Genomic DNA, 19,985 nt, shown 5'->3' with positions numbered 1-19,985 from the left:
ATAGATTCAATCTACTCTATGGGTTTGAGAATTCCTAGTGAATGGGAAATGGTGTATCTTTACACCATTTGAAGACTTTGCATCAGCACCAGCTCCAAAAGCAGGTAATTTCATGTTGCCCCCATCTTTCTCTTAAACTTAACCTCATAACCCATTACGTTATGGAACATAAAGTAACATTAATACAAAACACACACCACTATTTTGTTTGCATATCAGAAGCTTCAACAATACCAACCACTTAAGATCTAAAGCTGCTCAGAAGAACAGAACAAGACCTGCCCAAACAACCATTTCCGCCATGTTACCTTATACATGTTCATGTGATAAAATAGTATTTTTAAAAAGGCCTTGCCCCAAAGTTTATACCTACTGCTATTTTTTGCACCTTTAAACCAGTTATAAAACTTTGTTCATAGAACTTTTGTTGTAATCTGTAATAAATTAGTTTCAGCAGAAACAGCAAGTCTTCTCGGCAACTACAAAAAAATTAACATGGCCATCTTAGTTACACATATCCATAAATCCAACGAAGCAAGAACTGGCATCAAAGCTGCAAAGTCCTTGGTCAGTCACTTTTTGTTTACAATAAAAATAACTCCTGTAGCTGGACTCCTAAGCCCTGGATGCTACTTTTCAAAGGCTGACAAGCAGCATCCAAATAGTTTCCCAAAGGCTTCACAATTCTAAATCCCCAAATTTTCCTTTTTGTTTTTTCAAAGTAACTAGGAACTTGAAACTGATGAAGAGACACTTTGCATATCAGAGAGAAGTCACATTACTGTGATTTGAGATAATATAACTTTTTTTTTTTTGAAAGGCTACTACAGGCATTTTATAAAAGGCAGATGAATTAGACTTCTGTCCACCAGCTTTTGGACTCTTCTAGAAGAACCGCCTAATCTAATCTACTCTTTGTTTATGATGTCTTAGAACTGTTTTACAATGTCTAAAAGTCTAATTATTAATTGTGCACTGCCTACTCCCCTCCAGTTCCTAGGTAAGTGGGTAAATGAAGCCAAAAAAGAGAAAAGCACATATTTCTCCCCACCAGAGAGAGAGGTGCAACTAAAGCACTCCACTAGTAATCACCAAGAACTTCAAGAGAGCTTGTTTTAGCAACAAACATTGTGGAATGCTTTAACAATAATGATATAATCCACTGTTGTAACACCTAACAGTATCTTTGGTCTAGAAGCACAAACAATTCCCTTTATTCCATATGAAGGGAGGCAAAAGCGTTAAACACTGGCTAAAATATGAATATTCAAAAGCAAATAAATGTAGATATTGTTAGCATCTACTATAAATTACAGCATTTTCTACTAAATTTTCCAAGCACCATCCCACAGCTCAAAACACACAAAGCTTAATTTGTTTAACAGTACCTCAGATAATGTAAAAATTCAGTATTGAATTTACGTGGTTAGACTTACTATTGAAATAGTGACATTTTCTCTCCAGGATACAGGCTACTTCAACCTCAAGGAACAACACTTATTCCAGCCTGGAGCTAATCAGTTGCAATTTTTGATCCTCACTTCTAACACACTAAGTTAGTTAGGAACCATTAAAAATCTGAAATACATCAGGCTTTAATACTGATACTAGAGAAGCTATTAAAAAAAAAAAAAATCTAAACTAGCATTCTCTCAAGCTAAGTTGGGTTAACTCCGGTCTGCAATTGCATAGGAAATTGCTGCAGAAAACACAGAAAGATATCTGAAGCAGAAAGTAAAAAACAGTCTGTAAAAATCAGTGCAACATCAATGCTTTAGCACTGTGGTAGAGGGTTGCTGAGCAATTGAGAGATTTAGTTTTTCTGAGAAATGAACATGCTCCATTTCATCTTTCACAAACATTTTTTCTTCAACAGCGTCCTTAACATTCGAGACCTCATCAACTTATGTATATCAGAACTCTGCCAGGTTAAGTTATCCTAGAAGTGAAAGTGAATATACCGTTTCTCAAATCCTCTTAAGCTGTTACATAATATTATAATACATGTTGAAACAACAGCTACCTTACATTTTTTCAGATGATGCAGCATTTAAGCATTTGAAAGAAGCGTGGCAAACACAACACGCAGGGCCTTGTATGCTACTAAAGTTAGTGGTTTATGCAATCTAATACTAGTGTATTCACTATAAGTTGCAGTTCAACAATATATACAAAAGTCAGTGTCCCTAATCTGGACAACTTAGTCTCTTTATTTTAATACATTATTATAAATACTACCTAACAGAAATGGACAAAAGTTCTTCGAGAAGTTTTACATCTACTGCACTTTCGTAGATTTTTGAAAAGAGTGGAGGATGCAAGAGAAAGTGTATTAGTTTTTATGAGAGGCATTCTGAGGAGAAAGGATAGTGTGCCCTTGTAAGCAGGACTGGCAACCAAGCTAGACAACAGGCACTAGTTGAGCATTGTCATTGCTCGTATGGACTAGAAAGCACAATGATGCACTGAAGGGCTAGGCTGCATTCTTACTCAAACATGCTATCGAAAGCGTGGAGTTAAAAGTGACTGAGAGGAGACCAGGTTGATGAGTGTGTGAGGAAGATGAACGCTCCAAGGAGAGGATCACCTTCAGTATCATATTAAGTGTATGTCAGTTTTTTAAAATACGTATCAAGAAGTCTCGACATGCCATTTGTTTTAAACGATCAGAAAGTATACTATGAATCCACAGTGCAACAGGAACAATGACCATGTCAAACCACTCACATTGCATGGGAATATCAGGTCCTGTAGCACAAAAATTCAAATATAAAGAACACCAGTAACCTGTAGAGAAATTTCAATAAGCAAAGTGATCTGTATTTCCTGCCTCTTAGTTATTCAAAGAAAAAAAAAAATAAGAGCTCATCATTAAGCTCACTTAATATGTCAGCTGCCCTTTACTCCACTTTGTTGGATGCCTCAGGTGTGAACCACAGAGATTCTCTTAAAAGAAAGAAACATGTTGTCTTAGAAGCTTCTTGTCTTCCAAGGACTTCTCCAGCATTTAGGCTAACTTATTTTCCCAATCCCTTGGAACATTCTGTCATCATTCATCAGTCCACTGGGCACTCAGAATATTCCAGGAAAAAAAAAAAAAAGTGGAAAAAAAAGCTGGATTTTCTCCCCCTTATTTTTTGCTGTGACATTTTCAAAATCAGATTTTTCATACACCAGAAGTAAAAGGGGCAAAGCTTATTCTATTTAAATTAACATTTCACAATATTTCACAATGTAGAACTTGATTCCATTATGTAGCAATAATAGTTCAGTCCTACAGATTTGTTCGGAATTCCTTCTTTTCCAAGTATCAGCAATAATAAAAATAATCAGCTGAATTTCCACTTTGAGATGTACTTTAAGCTTAAAAAAAAAAAAACAAACTATGAGCCCACTCCCTAACAGTGCATGTCTTCCACAAACTGCTCAATTCTAACATAAAAACATTGGCTTGTAAACAGTGTTTTGTATAGATTCATTTTGCTGAGATTCATTAAACTTGCCCTTCCCCAGACCCTGGGGGTCTAAATACATTCATAATAAACAGCTATACGACTAAGTAGTGACTGCACTACAGAGGGCAGGCGTAAGCAGATTTGTGCGCGATTCATTCATGCTAGATGGCTCTAAGACACTTTAGCTGTTCCAGGAACTGCAATGGTACCACTGAGGAAACCACTTTTTTGCATATCTGCTCCTAACAAGCTCTTGAAAGCAAGGCGATCAGTAAGAAACTATCTACACATACGCAAAAAAAAGTCTCTGTATTCTCATATACCAGGTAAAGCTTTTTTATATCCTTAGTTGCTAGCTTTTCTCCTTCACAGGTCTTCCAGTACTGCTTACCAATAATAATAACAAAAAACCCTGTTTGAAAATAGGTCACGTTTGTCTCCAAATATCCTCAGGCCAATATAGGGTTTTGCCCTAACCGATCTTCTCCAATGTTTTACATAGTATACATAAATAAATAAATAATCTGTCCTTTATCTATTGCCGAGGCTGCAAATCAACAACAAACGTTTTAAAAAGTCATCTCCCGTAAACTTAAGTAGTGGAGAACCACACGAGTGCTGAAGCCTGGCTGGCAGGGCGCACAGAGCCCTTTCCAGGACACATCTACTTATCTAATCGATCCCTTCAGCGACCCGAAGGCAGTAAATCCAAGGCAGCGCCTGTATCGCCAGCAGCAGCGCCGAGGCGCGGGGACACGGGCACTTCGGGGCTTTGTGAGCGGCACGCTCGAGCTGCGAACAGACGGCAGAAGGGGGTTCGCTCGCCCCCGGAGAGAACCTGCTGGCCACGCAGCGGCATCCCAGGGGCGAGATGCACCGTCATGCCCCCTGCACACCCGCAAGTGCTTCTGCAGCCGGAGGGATTTCGCCCGACTTACTTATTGTATTTTCTAAGGGAGCAGGGGCGACCTCGCCGCCACTTCTCCCACGGTGACCCCGTGTTACAGGCGGGCTGGTCGGGGGACACGCAACGGGTCAAGTGCCAGTCTGTCACACGCAGAGCACAGCGCTCCCGCCACGACACCTTCCTCGTCCTTTCTGCCCCAATATCCCTCTCCTCCAGCGCCGCGCGGCACCGACCTTCGGCGCCCGAGAAACGTCCCCGTCCTCCCCGCTGCCCGCCCGCCGGCTCCTCCTGGGCCGAGGCCGCCATTGGGGTGGTGGGGAGGAGCGCGGCGGGCGAGGCCGCCTACGGGAGGAACGGAAAGGCGGCGGGCGGGAGGGGATGCAGGGAGCCCACCCCACCACACCACAACCACGCCAGCCCCCTCCGCACCGGGCGCGGCCCCGCGACGGCCACTTACTCCCTCCGGCCGCCGCGCGTCCTCGGGCCGCCGCGCCCCGCGCCGCCCCCAGCATGGGCAGCGGCTGCCCCGCGGAAGCGGCGCCGGTGAGCGCGGCGCTCCGCGAGGAGAACCAAGGGCAAGGAAGGGCCGGGGAGAGAGCGGAGGCCGCGGACACCTCGCCCGGGTGGCGGCCGTGCCCGCACGGCACCGCAGCTGCCGCCCCGCCGCCCGCGAGACGCAACTGACAACAACGGCCGCGGAGAGCCGTTGGGGGGGCGGGGCGGGGCAACGGGCGCCCGCGCGCGCCGCTGCGCATGCGCCGCGCCCGCAACGCGTCACGGCCGCCCAGAGGGGGCGGGGCCCGCGCGGGGGGCGGGGCCGCAGCGAATGGGGCGGGGAGGGAGGGGGGCGCTCGGCGCTGAGGCGCGGGGCGGGGGGCGAGAGGGGGCCGGGGTCCCCGCACGGTGCCCCCTGTCCCCGCACGGTGCCCCCTGTCCTCGGGTCGGGAGGTGTCGCCGCTACGTGCAAAGGGTGCGTGGCACCTCGCGGCTGCTGAATTTTCCGTGTTGCAGCCGATACCTGTGAATAAAGTCACGGAGAAGAAGCGGGGAGCTACTGAACTGAGAGATTGTGACCAAAGTCACCCCGCGTTTTCATATTCTAACATTACAAAAGAGAAACAGAAAAAACACACCAGTATTTCCAAGGTGATGTTGATTTGAGTGACTGCTCCTTAGTTGAAAGGAGACTCATTTTTGCTGCCATTTACAGCATTCGGTGTGCCTGCTACCCACCTTTTGCCCCAATTCAAAAGCAGTGCAGGAGAGCTGATTCTTGAAGTTCCAGCATGGATCTGATGTAAGGGATTGCAATGACCAGCCCGTCATCTCAGGCTGCCCGGTCATCACCGATTTCACGGCGCACCACGTGGGTTCCTGAGCCTGCAGCAATCAGATCAAGCCTAATGCTTGCTGCTCTGCAGAGTGAAGCATAGATTCTTTCTCCCATTTCTCGTGAATAAAAGCTGTAGTTTCCCTTTATTTTCCGTTTGAGTTTTATTTCTGTTTCGGAGAAGGAGCATTCTTGCAAAGAACATGCACACATGAAAGGCAGAGCGTTTCTTCGACGCAGCGCTACCAAAGGTCTCCCTTTGCACAGTGTTTTGGCCTAAAGGCTTGCTCCGCTTTTGTGAGAAGCCACATTCGCTGTTTGAAGCTGCCACACGCGGTGTCGCGCTCAGATGTGCTCTGCGACTAAACCATGCAGCACGCTTGTGTTTGTTTACGGGGGAGAGCAGGTGCACGGAGAAGGATGGGTCTGCAGAAGAAAATGGGGTTATTTGGAACTGCCAGATTGCTGCCCTGAGTTCCTGTACTTTGGGTCGCCACTGTGTAATACAATAGCTCTTTCACTCACTGAGATGAGAGCGTTTGTAAAAGAAAGTGTGTGAGGCTTAAAAAGAGAAAGATCAAGGGTACAGGCGGTAGGGACTGGAAGGACCTAGCAGTCACTCTGGGCTGGGATTCAGCACAGGCTAAATTTGTCTGTTTGCAGATGTTATTCCCTGCCTACCCTAAACTCCGTGCTGAGATGGATACTGCTCCCCAAACAGGCAGTGGACGTGTTTTAGTCATGCCCTGGTAAAAGCACACCTTGTCCTTCGAAATGCAAGGTGGTGAAAAGGTTGAGGCTGTTCCAACGTAAGCAAGGCTTGCGCCACAACTTCGGGCCTGGCTTTTGTCAGCCTGTCCGTTCTCCTTAATAACTCCTGATTCTGCTGACCAAATTTGCATCAAAGTGGGAGAGATCACCAGGATAACGTGTTTTCATAAGGATCATGAAACTAGAGCTGGGTAGTGGAAGTGCCCCTACCTGTACTCCCAGTAAATCAAAAGTTGCCATGTGAGCTTCCCCTCTATTAATCACAGAGAATCCACGTGGATGATGAGAGTGGCTTTTCCCCCCTGGGGTGGAAAAAGCTTCAGTCGAAATTCACACTTTATTAGACACTGGATAATCCAAGCGTGAGGCACAAATCCATGGGCCTCATTAGTTCCCTTTCATTATTAAATTATTACCAGTTTCCCTGACAAAGCAGAACGAAGCAGATATAGAATAGTAAGATTTATACTGATGCTTATTTGCAACGTTCGTATGTACCATTTCTTGGTGCTTGCATTTGAAAATCTAGTGCACTTCCATCACCAGAGTAGATAACTCAGGTTTGTGTGGTGCTGCAGAGACTGCAGCAAATGTCCAAAGGCTTCACACAAAGCCTCTTTTCTGAGCTCAGACCTCCGCTGGAGTTAAGACTTACAAGGGACCTAAAGGGCAACCAGAAGAGCTTCTGCCAAAGCTTTGATAGTAAAAGGCTGAACAAGGAAAATGTTGTTGAATGGGGCAAAGAATCAATTAACAACGGAAAGAGATAAAGCTACGTTACTCAGGGTCCTCTGTGGTCGGCTTCACTGCAGCCCATGTGAAAATCCATGTCCTCTTAGAATAAACTCTGGGCACAGGAAGGATATGAAGGTGTTCAGAGCAGTCAGCATGCATTTGCGAGGGGTAAATCACACACCCCCGAGCTGAGTGCCTTCTGTGGTGAAATGACAGGGTTTGGGTATGAGGGTAGAGCAGTAGGTGTCATTTGCCTTGACTTTAACAAGGCTCATATTCAAATTAAGAATTTATGGTCTGGATGAGTGGACAACCGGATGTATGAAAGACCTGATGGATGACTCGGAGGATAGTATTTAATCGGCCGTGTTCTACCTGGAGGCCAGTGACAAGTACTGCAGGGGTCTATCCTGGGACCTGTCCCTGGGGCCTTAACATCTTTATCAAGGTGGAAGTGACAGAGTGCCCTCTCGTCAAGGTTGCAGGTGACACCAAATTGAGGTGACTGGTCAATGTGTTCAAGGCCAGAGCTGCCATGGACTTAGGTTTCAGGAAAGAGCTGAAGGGAACTTAATGAAATTCAGCCAGGGCAAACTCAATGCCATGTGTCTGGGGCAGATTGGTATCTTGCAGGGTACAGGACCATGACTGTCTCTCTGGGAACCAGCACTGCTGAGAAGAGCCCGGAGGTCGTAGGGGACAGTATATGAGCAGGGTCCAGCCCCGACAGTGGGGAAGGCTAAGAGCACCCAGGAGGGCATCAGCAGGAGCACGGCCAGGACACCCAGCAGAATGACTGTCGTCCTCTGGCACTCAGTAGACTGCGTCATGGTAATTTCCACCACTGCATAGTAGCTCCATCATGCTCCAGGTCTCTCCAAAAGGTCATAGCCACCACAGCCAGTGCTGAGCTGGGCGAGGAGGGCCTCAAAGCCAGGAGAGTTTCTTAGTGCGGTTTTAGTGCTGGGGAGGAAGAAGGTGTGCGCTTCCTGCTGGCAGTGGAGAGCTGCGATTCCAGCTGGCGCCAAGGACAATTAGAGAGTTGCTGTCCTCTGTGACAGAAGCATGTGCTGTGTCTCCTCACTCCTCGCTTTTAGAGCAAAGAAACCAACTTGGCTGAGGATATAAATAGTTGAGGTGAACAGACAGAAGCTGGGGATGCTGCAGCGACAGGAACCCTGTGATGTGGCACTGCCCTACTCCCCTGCCTGACTCACAGCAGCCAGAGGGGACAAAAAATGAGAATGAGACCCAGCATCTGGTTTCTCTGAGACCTGGCTAGCACAGACACAATGCAGAAGCTTTGCCCTTCCTGTGGTGCCTTGTCTCACATGTCGTTCCAGCGAGCCAGTACCATCCACAGGCTCTCTCTTCACTGAAATAAGAACAGAACATTAAAAGAAAATCCAGCATAGAAATGGTGACTGAAGTCAGATATTATGTGGCCTCCTAATGCCTTAGTCCAAATGCATAAAAATGTATGAATCTGTCAGGAAAGGTAGAAGCCCAAGGTCTGTGGACATGCCGTTAGTGTTTTAGGTGATAAACTAATTAAACATAGTAAAGTTAGGAGTGGTTCTAAGATTAGTGATTTGCATTCCATTTCACTTATGGTTTTGGGCTTGGCTAAAGTTATTTAGGGATTCCCAGTAACTCTTCCAGGAGAGCCAAAGGAAGGAAAAAGTGAGTCAGCTGCAGAAAAGAATTTCCTTAGTGCTAACATGTTACGTTGTAGTAGTCATGAGTTAAACTCCAAAGAACTATCTTTAATTCTCTGCTCTGGGAAAGGCTGGGAGGTCTTTGGGAAGAAATGCAGGGGTCTCACTGGCCAATGAAGACTCGGCACAAACAGATTTCTCTGAGTTCCCCATTCAGCTTGTCAGGGTAGAGGGATAAAGCAGGTAGCGATGACCCTACAGGAGAAAGGGAAGGTGAAGTTTAGGAACAAGTATCCTTAGATTTCTGAAGAACAAATCCATGGTGAAAGACTCTCTGAAAATAATTTGTAGAAAGGATTCTTTTCAATTTCTCCATGCAGTACAGGGTTTGAATACACTACACAATGGGACATGCTGCAAATCAATTATAAGTTTGCTGCTACAGGAAAAAAAAAGTATGCAATTAATCCATGTTAAAATCAAAATTAGAATTCTGATCCTGTGACCAATTAATCTACCCCAGTGTTTGTTACTGAAGCATAAGTGCTAATGGCTAGAACATGACCTATATATTCCATAGCAGCACTTTTATAAATGAAATAAGGCCATTATGTTCTAAAAAGCAAATATTCAAAAGCTTATTACAGTGTTATCATTGTTGCTCATTTTTAGGTATGATCAAACATGCCTTACCTAGGGAAGGCTCCTTAGGAATTTCTGCAGTATGTATCACTGCTTTAACAGTAGTAGCTCCTTCCATGCACTTAAAAGAAAGCTTAATTACATCCTGTGCCCTGTAGAAAATGACTAGATGGAGCACGGAAACCTGTATCTGAGGACCTGTAAGACCACATCTTAGCAATGTAATGCCACGGATTTAAAAATAAGCAATTTCTTAGAAGGCAAGCTTGAGAATTGCATCTTTGAGGGCAATTGTAGTCATGGGACAGCTGTAATCATGTTTTACGCAGCCAAATGTTCCATGAAATAACTGATGTTCACTTAAAAGGGCCATGTTGCCAGTTTAGAAGTGCAATGATTTAGTTTTGAAATAAAACATTACAAAAATTCATAGTTTAGAGAGTTTTTTTCAGCGTGATAATCAGAGGTTGACTAAATATCTACACATCTGTGTGTAGCGCTGCAGCAAAGGCAGCCAAAATAATCTGTGCCAGTGCAGGAAAACCAAAAGGTTAAAGCAATCTGGTTTAATTTGCCTGGTGGAGGGAAGAGAGAAGGGCAGGTTCACTTTCCAGTCTTAGCAGATTGTAAGTGCACATGCCAAAGAATTAACAGCTCCAGTCCTGGCCTGTGCTTCCCCACCAGTACTGTGGAAATTATATCCACCTACACCTCATCCTCAGTCTTTAAACCATGAGACCTTCCTGATGTTTTGTTGTGTTTTTGTTTTGTTTTCCCCTTCCTTCCTTTCTTCCTTCCTTCTTTCTTTTGCTCATCATATTTCTACAGTTACTATCTAGTTTCTCAATTCAGGGGGAAAAGAGAAAAAATACAGTTTTGTTGTAATGACTTGCTCTTGACAGCCAGTAGGTGCACAACAAATTGGGGTTTTTGGAAGAGAGAAAGGAAAGAACCATTTTCAAAGAAGTTGTACCTTAAGAAAAAAAGAAGAAGAAGAAGAAATGCAGCTTCAGAAACTGGCTTATTAGATCATATAGCATAACTGAATAAGGGGCTTATCACATCATATAGCAATTGAAAATTAAAACAATGCAAAATAACTATGCATGATTATTTGAAAAACCAAAAGGTTTGCTTTGTTTCAGATAGTAAACTTTGTGCTGTTGGCAACTTGGATATGTTCTTTAGCATCATTTCCCATTTTGCAAAGAAAAATAATATTTGAGCCACTTCTTGTTTGTTTGTTAATCTCCAGGTTTAACTCAAAATGAAAGGCAAACCCAAACATAATTGAATGCAGAAATTTAAATTCCTTTTCTATGTTTAAACAATGGCATTCTCTTGCTCAAGCACTGGTAAATAACATTTGTTGTCCATTTGCAAGAAGGGTATTATAAAAAGAAAGAGGATGTCGTTGTTCCTAATTAGAACATTCATTCGAAAGGGTTGCCAAGCTCCAAGATGAACGCAGGGATTTCTCTGCGTTCCTACAGTGACTATTTTATAGCTGAGATGAATTTGCCCGTGACATCTCTGGAACTATGTCATCGTTTTCCTGAGGTCGCACTGGGCCCTTTCCTGCCAACAGACCCATGGAGAATCAAAGGGACGAGATTCTTTGAAGACTGAAACAGAGCAAGTTAGAGCACAAGCCCACTGTCTGCCTCTGCTCTGGCCTGGAGAAGCTCTTTGAATCCAAACCAGCAAAATCTATAAGATTTTGAGTCCTTCACTCCACTGGTTCTGGGATTGTAAATTCAAGAAAGAATCCAGGCCCTCTGTTTTTAGTTTTGAATTTTTTTTTCCTTAACTACCTGTCTAGCAGTATTTGTTCCAAGGCACTGTGACCACATTCACTCAAAACTCATTTAATACTACTCTAATATATATATACAAGTGTATATTACCTATAGTGAACGGATTTTTCTGTGTTTTATCTACCACTCTGAATACTGATCGTGTTATTTCTTGCAGAGAAGCTGAAATTTTACTTGAAGATCTAATTTCAGGGCTGAATTCTGTTCTCATGTCAACGCAAACCCATTACTATAAATCCAACCCAGGCTTTGACAGACTACCCCAGTCACTTCTTGCTCACTGTTTCCACTGTTCACTGCAACATCTATAATCTGTGATTTGTAAAATAAACAAACCCCAGTAGATTATTTTGCTTGATTGAATAGCCACATTTATATATTGCGTGAAAGATGTTTTACTTCTTCTATTTTTACTTGCTTATGTAATATTTGTGCAATTATAGTGGATTGCAAGAAATGTATTTAAAACTCCGTTATAAAGCACTAATATTTAAGTTCTTCAAAAGGAATCTTATCTGTAAGAGTCAAATACTGTACTTGAGAAATAAGAGACATATTTTTTATCTGTTGTTTGAACTAAGAAAGGGTGGGGATATTTCTCAACCAATCACCCACTAAAATATTTCCAGATGGAATCACACCTGATAGTTTTACACTGAAGAGTTTAAACTACTTTCTGCACATATGTTTCATAATGCAACAACACAAAACATCTTCTTGACCTGTAATATGCTATGTTATATATCTTTTCTTTCACAGTTATGGTAATCTGTAACAGGGGTTCTTCTTGGAATGATCTCTTTAAGACACAGTTTTCTCAACATTTGTTTTAAATTACTCATTGCCTTTTAAAATTTTTTGTACTGCTTGTTTTAAAATTACTGTTCTGTTTGTTTTATCATGTCTCAAGGAAACACAAGCATGTACATGTAATAAAACTGTTATGATACTTGTTTGTGTGCTTTGCATGCTAGCTGACTAGGCAAGCAATTATGCTAATCTAGCTGCTAAATGTATTTATTGCTTGTGCTGCCTAAGCTACGGCCACACCTGTCTGCTCTATCTCATAACAAAACAGGAGAGTTCAGGAATAACAGTGTTTCTTAAATCCATGGAAAACTTTCTCGCAAAGTTCTTATCCAGTAGACCCTCTCAATCCCTAGTATCCCAGTCCCTAAATTTTTGATCTTTAAGATGTTTGATCAGTAAGTCAGCAGGTAGGGCTCACTGCTGAGTCACAGACAGCATTTTGGATATTGCTATGACTGTTCTCCTGTCTTCCATGTATCCAGGAACTTGCTCTAAGAGGGTATGGAGAAATGCGACTAAGAAGGAGAAGTTCAACCACATCATGTAGGCCATAATTGTGTGGAAAATTCTATGTTTCTGCTGTTTGTAAAAGGGTCTTCACTTTTAATGGTGTAGTACAGAGGATTGGAAATCATGCTGCCAAGGAAGCCAGGACACTTTGTTTTCTTCACCTTTACACTTCATGCACTCATCAGATCTGCAGTCTCAGCTCTATCCTGAGCAAACCCAAGAGGCATGTGTGTGGGAGGTACTAAGACACAGGGTGAACAAGCAAGTCCTAGAAGAGGCAATTATTTGGTTTCCTTCCCCAGGATGTTGGAGAAGTCAGGAAAAGCACTGGATTTATGTGCATCTTCCTGCATATGCACCATGGTCTTGCCCGAAGGCCTGGTTACATCAGGACTAAATTCCATCTAACTCTCAGGGCTTAATGTTGACCACTGGCAGACACAGGTGCCTCTGTGCTCTGAGCCTTCTTTGAGTCTTTGGAATAATTACTCAGAAGACTTTGGGGTGCCAACAAGTAGGAAACAGTAGGCAGAGGGATTTAGGTGGAATTCAGGCCGGACTGAATTCTGGGATGAAGATCAATATTTGGAATAATTGAAGGTGTTATTCACCCTTCTCCCCCCTCTTCCTCCCATTTTGGATAAACTAGCAATCAACCTTTTCTCTTAATGGCCTGAACAGTTATGCATCTGGGAAAAAAACTATCCCAACCTCCTTGTAGGCTTTCCACAATTAATTCTAGCAAGTGCGCTCCTGACTTGAATCCCATCCCTTTTAGCAAGGATGTTCCGAGGAGCACAAGTGGCTGGCTGTCAGCTGGCCAAGCTGGAGCACGCTTTGGAGAGCATCCCCGGTTTCCTAGGGAACCTCTGCTCCATTCTCTTTCAGCGTCTGAAGGCACCCAGGGGACTTTTCATTAGTGCTTCTGCTCACGGCTTTGTACATCCCCAAGTAATCAACACATCAAAGGTGCATTAGCATTTTTTTATTCTGAAGTTTCTAAAGCAGTAAAATAAATCGTTGGCCATGCAAGGCAGGCTGGACTTGTAGCACAAGAGCTCAAGAGCCTTGCTCGGAAGGCCTGGAACCCTACCTTATTTATTTACCTGCTATTGTTCAGAGCTAGCTATTCTTCAAACATCCAAATCCTTCGCAGCCCATGTTTCTAATGTGGGCCTGCAACCATAACAGCTTACGTTTTACCTTCCATGGTAGTCCAGCAGACTGGGCTTTTGCCAGGAAGCCTGCAGTGTGCACACCACATCTTTACTCAAGAATGGATTTTTATTTTATTTTATTTTGGTCAAGAAATAGCAAAACTGAAGGGATTTTGGCCATTTTTGGGAGTTAGTTTTTCCCTTCAGATCAGAAAATATTCTGCAGAGAACAAATACTACTGGAGAAAGCAAAAACTAAACTGGAAAATTTTCAGTCAGTCTTCGTATACGTTCATTCATCTATCTCCAGAGACTCTGAGACCCTGTCACAGATGTAGGCTTGATATGCACCTTATCTTGTCTTCCCTACACAGGCTGGTCGCAGATGTCTGAATACTACATTTTCCACTGCAGGCAGAGGCTTTAATGCTTTCCCCTGGAGAAGAGATAAGAGCCAGAACATGTGTAGAATGCATTACGCTCCCATTTGCAATCAGTGGAGTGTAAAGTTTTTAGAAGTTGTTGACACTCTCATGATATATTCTATCTCCATTAGAGGGGCAGCGGACAGGGCTATGTGGTCAGATACAATTTTGTTTGCAAGAACATCTCCCCTTTTACCAGCTCAATACCATTCCCTGTCACTTCTGCCTCGCCTAATGAAATACACAGTTTTCCAGTCTTATTTTTCTTTCTTATCATTCATATTTAATGCATTCCTACCAGCTACTTGGTAACCGTTTACATTATATTGATTCTCAGACCCAGTTTAGAAGTGAGCGATTTATTATCTTTCACTTTTATTTGCCATGCCAGGCAACATCACTCTTTTTCTGCAAACTTAGTGTGAGGTAAAAATATTTGCACCTGAAATTCATGAATATCGAGAATGCACCTCAGCCATGCTAATTGTTAGGAGACAGATCTTTTTAGGAAAAAAGAGAGGGATTTTCATGGTTAAGGCTGAAAACACACTGTTTTCAACTCAAGAACCATGGTTCTGCAATGTATGCAATCTCTTGACTGGATTGCTTGGAGACAGAACAGTGTCTGGCACATGAGAGGACATTAAGGATGGACTTTAACATTAAAACAGCCTTTCTCTCCCATCGTGGCAGCCATGTGTCTGCCATGTGTCAGTTTGTCCCATGGAGGCCCAAGGCAGCTTCCTCTTACACAACTACACAGCAGCAGCTTCTAGGAAGCTTCTCGTCTTAGCGGAGCCGGGCTGTTGTGACGGTGCCGGGTTATTTTTTCTCCTTTGTGGGCCTGGCTGTTGCGAGTGGCACGCTGGCTGTGTCATAGCTAAGCTGCTGCAATGCGCTGTACTCCCTGGGCTACGTCGCCAATGAGTCCATGAGCCAGAGGCAGTCGCTGACTTACTCAGCAGGGTATTTTCCCCGAGAGCAGGAAACTTACAAGTTGAGCTGTTGGGTTTTTTGTGTGTGTGTGAATGGCATTTACTTACCACATCCACTTTCTACTTTCCAAGAAAACTATAGAGCATAGGCTGGAGCACAGAGTAGGCCTGAGAGCATTCCTCAAACCCTTTGTGCTTGGAAAAAAATGTAATGATGTGATGAAAATACAGTCCGGTGGTGTCAGTAATCTCACACACTAGCCTGGCTTTTGCTAGGGTTTTGAGCCTGGGTCCCACTACACTGAGTCCACAGCATCTTCAGGTGTCTCAGCACATTACAGAGCTTGCCTTTTTCTCAATTTCTTCAATTTCAGTTTCTCAGCTTCCCTCAGAGGCAAAATACTGGTCTCACGAGGCATATCTTGTGTCCTCAAGTATTTCATCACGGCGAAGGAAATATATCGTGCTACAAAAAAAGAAACCACCAGTACGTATTTCTCAGGATAAGTTTCCTCACCATTTGATGGTGTTCTTTGGACTTAAGTCTAAGGCTCCCTGAGTTCACAGGATCTCACACTCCTCCCTGCAGAGCTTTTTTGCGTCCTTTCTCAGCTGGTTCAGCAGCTAAACCAAATCATTCTGCTCTTCCTCTTTCCTGTCAAGTTCCCCTGTGTCTCTGTAAATCTCTTTAAGTCTCTCAAGCTCTGTGGTATTTAAGATCCCAGGTTAATACTAATCTCTTTGTCCTGCTCCTAGCAAAAGTCCCCTCTTCCAAGCATCCTCTTTACGGAAAAAAAAAAAAAAAAAAAAAAAAAAGTTTTGAAAGTTTTGCAGGACTAGTTTTCCCAAATCTCCCTACCCCATCATGCAGCTTGAGGACTAGATCAAAGGAAGCAAAGGTAGAAGTGAATGAATTGTCACTGTGCCTGACCCAGAAATCTTAAAACATATTGTACATGTTGTATTTCTAGCTAGTGGAAAAAGGGAAAAGAAAGTTTTGGTGAGTTTAGTGAGTCCACAGCACTGCAAAAGAACAGAAAGAACCCACTGGAAACTGGCATCTGCTCACATTATTTAGAATAAAATAATTGTACCTCCTGGGGCAAATCCTGCTATTGTTTTCACTCTCCGAACTGACAGTGGTTGAGAGTCAGTGTTTGTCCAGTTCTAGAAAGGGGAGGAATCTTTTGGTCATTCGGCATGTCTAATGAAACCCCATACATTCAGCCATAAGCATTATATAAATAGGGCTTGTGTCCTTTTGTTGAGGTCTTCTTGTGCAGCAGCAAAAATGTGCGTTTCTGAGATAGGTAGGGGAAAAAATAGAAGATTCCTTAGGGCATATCAGAAAAAAAATAAAGGATACAATAAATTCAAGGCACTGGTGCTCTGTTGTTGTACAAGGCAATGTTTGACTCCATGCATAGATAAAAGATTGAACAGTCTCCTCCTTCCTCTTTCTTTTCCCATTTCTGTTCTGCATTGCGAGGTTAATTGCTGTTGTATTCTGCATAAGAGCAGCTTCAGCAACCATGCCAAAGAAACCAGATTAGTGTTCAGGGGCATGTGTGGGAAATGATGCCAAATCCATTCTTGATCCTAATTATATGAAATATGCTCCAATAATTTTCCACAAGGTGAATAAAAATAATGCCAGAGCTGCCGCTTTCACTAAAGCTCAATTAGGAGGCATTCACTAATCCCAAGACATATCATAGCTTCTGCTGTGCAGTTGTGCTCCCTCTTTTATAAACAGTTGCTTACCTAGAGATGATGAATATCCCTAATTCCGGGCACCAACATAAGTGATCTCGGGAGACAGGGATCAATATAGACAAGACCTGGCCTATATCCCAGTGTTAGGCAAACTGACCTTTGGTTGCAGTCTGTTCAGAAAAGCTGTTGTGCCTTTACAGTAACAAGCAGTTCAGATACGAGATATACACGTGAATATCATGTTCATTCCCAAATCTAGGAGAAGAAATGAAAAGCCTCTTAACTTGGGAAATAAAATCAGATTAAACAAGTTATCCTTTGTTAGTCATGAAACATTTCCCGTAATGTACAAATACCTTGTTCTGCAATGGATTCCAGATTTCATAATAACAGTGATTCGCAGCAGCTGACTAATGAAGAGATAGGTTTCAAAAGCAGCCCATCAACAGCGACTGTTTCAAATTAGGAGCTTTGTTCAAACTATTAGAAATTCTTTGTAAAATTGAGAGGCATTCTGCTAGCATATATGCACAATGAAATTTATTGTGATTGCATTAGGAAAAAAAATCCTTTACAGATGGAATTAAGAGAGGAAGGACAAACACATTTACCAAAACAATAGTATAGTAAAACATGTTCACAGTCCATAGTTAGCTTATATAATCGCTTCATCTTGGAGGATGCTGAAAGAGTAGAACATACATCTTTTTTTCCTACTTGCAAAAAAAAACAGTTTTCTCAGAGGATTTTACTAGTATGTGATCTTTCCACTTGCATGCGGAAAGTCTTTGAAGCACCAATACTGGTATATCTGAAATAGATGTTATGTTTCATGACTTCATTTACCCTCTTTTCCATTTTTTTTTCACATTTTCTCCACCTCTAAAACTGCTGAGGAGAGCGTATTGATTGAGGGGCTGATTTGCTTGCTTGTGCAAGCTCTGACTAATTTGTGTAATCATGTAGCGGCGCGTGTACGGCCGTGTGAAACCTGACATTTAAAGACAACAGCAGACTGTTCAGGTGAGTTAGTGTCTCCGTGGTCAACGCACCCATGCGCTCACGGTGTGCTCCCTGCCGCTGTCAGAACTGATCTCTAAACTTCAGCTGATAGTTGCAACTATATCCCCCTAACTCTGTCCTCCCCAGTGGCCTAATAAAGTGCAGCTGGATTAAGGAAAAGGCAGATACACATCTGCCTGCCCTTCGCATATGCCCAATTCAGATTATACTCCCTGCCCCCAGCGCTCCAGCCGGATTTGGCTAAGCGGATGATTTACAATAGCTTGCACCCATGCAAGCTCCAGTGCTCAAACACGCTATTGTTCTTCCCTTGGCACCGGGCCAGGAAAGATTTCATTAGTGGTTGCTTATCAAGAGGAGGGTCAGGAAATTGTTGCTTCTCTGCTTAGAGATTGGTCCCTAAAATCCAATATGACAGGCAAGCGCTTACAAATGCAGAGCAGCAGTTTACAGATACAGTGACTCCCATTATTAAAAGCATGAAGGTTTTCGGGATTGCTGCTGCTGAATGGCATCATCTGTTTTCTTCTGCTGAGCATATTGCCTCCGGGTGCAAACTAGTATCCTACTTCCAAGCACTGGAGCATTGGAGAGTGGCCAGCAACTCGACAAAGCTAAAGAGGTGCTAAAAGAATGTTTAAGAGGTCTCCTGGGTGAAGGCTAAAGGAGATGCACAAGCCAGCTTGAGCCTGATGGAAAGGCGCTGAAATGGGCTTTGCAGCAAGGGATGCAGCCCATATGGCAGGTCTCCCTCCAACCACCTCTTTGGTTTCCTTGCCACAGGTGGAGGATGTTTAGGGACTTGCAAAGCAGGACAGAGTCAGGCTGAGGAAACTGCATTTCAGAAAGGTCCTGAGCCTTGGGTAGGCTTTGTTGTTATTATTATTATTTGTTTGTATTATTTTAATGAGCTGTTTTAGGATGCCATGTAAAATCTAGTTGTGTCTGTGTGTTTCCTCCAATTTCTTACAAAATGTTAACTGGAAAGTGGGAGAATGGGGATAATTATGATCCATGGGCTGAATCTGAGGAGTCACTGTGAGATCTTGAAGACTGTCTGCCAAAATGCGAGTTCCAGGGAGGAAGGGTGGGAGAGGCTCTATGGGCAAAGGGCCAGACCTCGCTTCTCTTTCGGGGCTGGTGGCACCTGGGAATTCATCACCTGGGTCCCTTGTTTTGGTAATCCAGTGCACATCTAAGACAGGTATATTCCTAACTGCTACCCCATATAACTGGATGGCTTGAAGGCAGAGGAAGGTGTGCAGGAAAAGGCCAAGGGTGATCCTGTGGCAATCCAACCTTGGAAACAGGTCCATGGCAATCTAGCAGCAATCCTCTACCAGGCCTACATGTGTTGAGAAATGTTTGCCACAGGTTAAATCCTGCCTCCCATCAACATCCTGTTTATTTATTCAGCTAATGATGGTAAAGCTGTTCCTGGGATCTGGAAAACATACACACAGAAAAAGCAGCGTTAATGTGAGGATATTAATGGAGCTGGCCGAGCGGCGTTGCCGTGTGCCTCTCTGACTGGCATGATGCGACTTGCCTGCGCTGACGGAGTCTCCCGGAGGCTATGCTGGAATCAAGGCAGGGAAATGAACGCCGGCATGAGTCAAGGCAGTTGCAGCAAGCACGTTTTCCACTGGAGCTAACGTGGGCAAGTAATAGAGCTGTAAAGCGACCCAGGACACGGAGACTGGTCTGTTCCCAGCACCTGGAATCAACATTCTCTGGTTGCTGAAACGGAGTGTAGATGTCAATTAATTACCACTTCTCAGCTCATTGTAACTGTGATGTGCATTTCCCGGAGAAATGCTTGTGTGATACAGCCAGAACTCAAACTGGATCTGCCACTGCTGAGAGAGGGACTGCCTGCATTTGCAATTCGTGCTTAGCAGATGTCCCTCATATCACCAGCTAATGGACAGAAGCACAAAGTGGGTATTTCAAGACAGACATCTCTGTTCCCAGATCTCATTGACTGCCACTCAACTTTGTTCGTATTTTGTCAAATTAGCTCAGTACTATCACCGGAGCTTGAGAAAACCTGAATATCTGCACGGGCTGCATGTTTTTAGTGTGATGGGGACT

At 43.6% G+C, this 19,985-nt stretch overlaps 1 protein-coding gene across 2 annotated transcripts in view; it reads right to left on the bottom strand.

Annotated features, from left to right (window-relative positions):
- The window catches only part of SNRK (SNF related kinase), a 35,969-nt gene extending 31,038 nt beyond the window's left edge, over positions 1 to 4,931 (bottom strand). The window contains exon 1 of one of the 2 annotated variants that reach the window (XM_088521141.1): positions 4,820 to 4,931. The gene's annotated coding sequence lies outside the window, so the exon portion shown is untranslated. Of the gene's footprint in view, positions 1 to 4,066; positions 4,085 to 4,819 lie in introns of those variants that run through there. The other variant, XM_088521142.1, reaches the window with a different exon arrangement.
- Positions 4,932 to 19,985: the final 15,054 nt, after the last annotated feature.

This window comes from Tinamus guttatus, unplaced genomic scaffold (genome assembly GCF_059628265.1).
Source record: "Tinamus guttatus ecotype Peru unplaced genomic scaffold, ASM5962826v1 Tinamus_guttatus_pri_ptg000115l, whole genome shotgun sequence".
NCBI classification, from domain to species: Eukaryota; Metazoa; Chordata; class Aves; order Tinamiformes; family Tinamidae; genus Tinamus; species Tinamus guttatus.
This window is presented reverse-complemented; position numbering and strand designations above follow the sequence as displayed.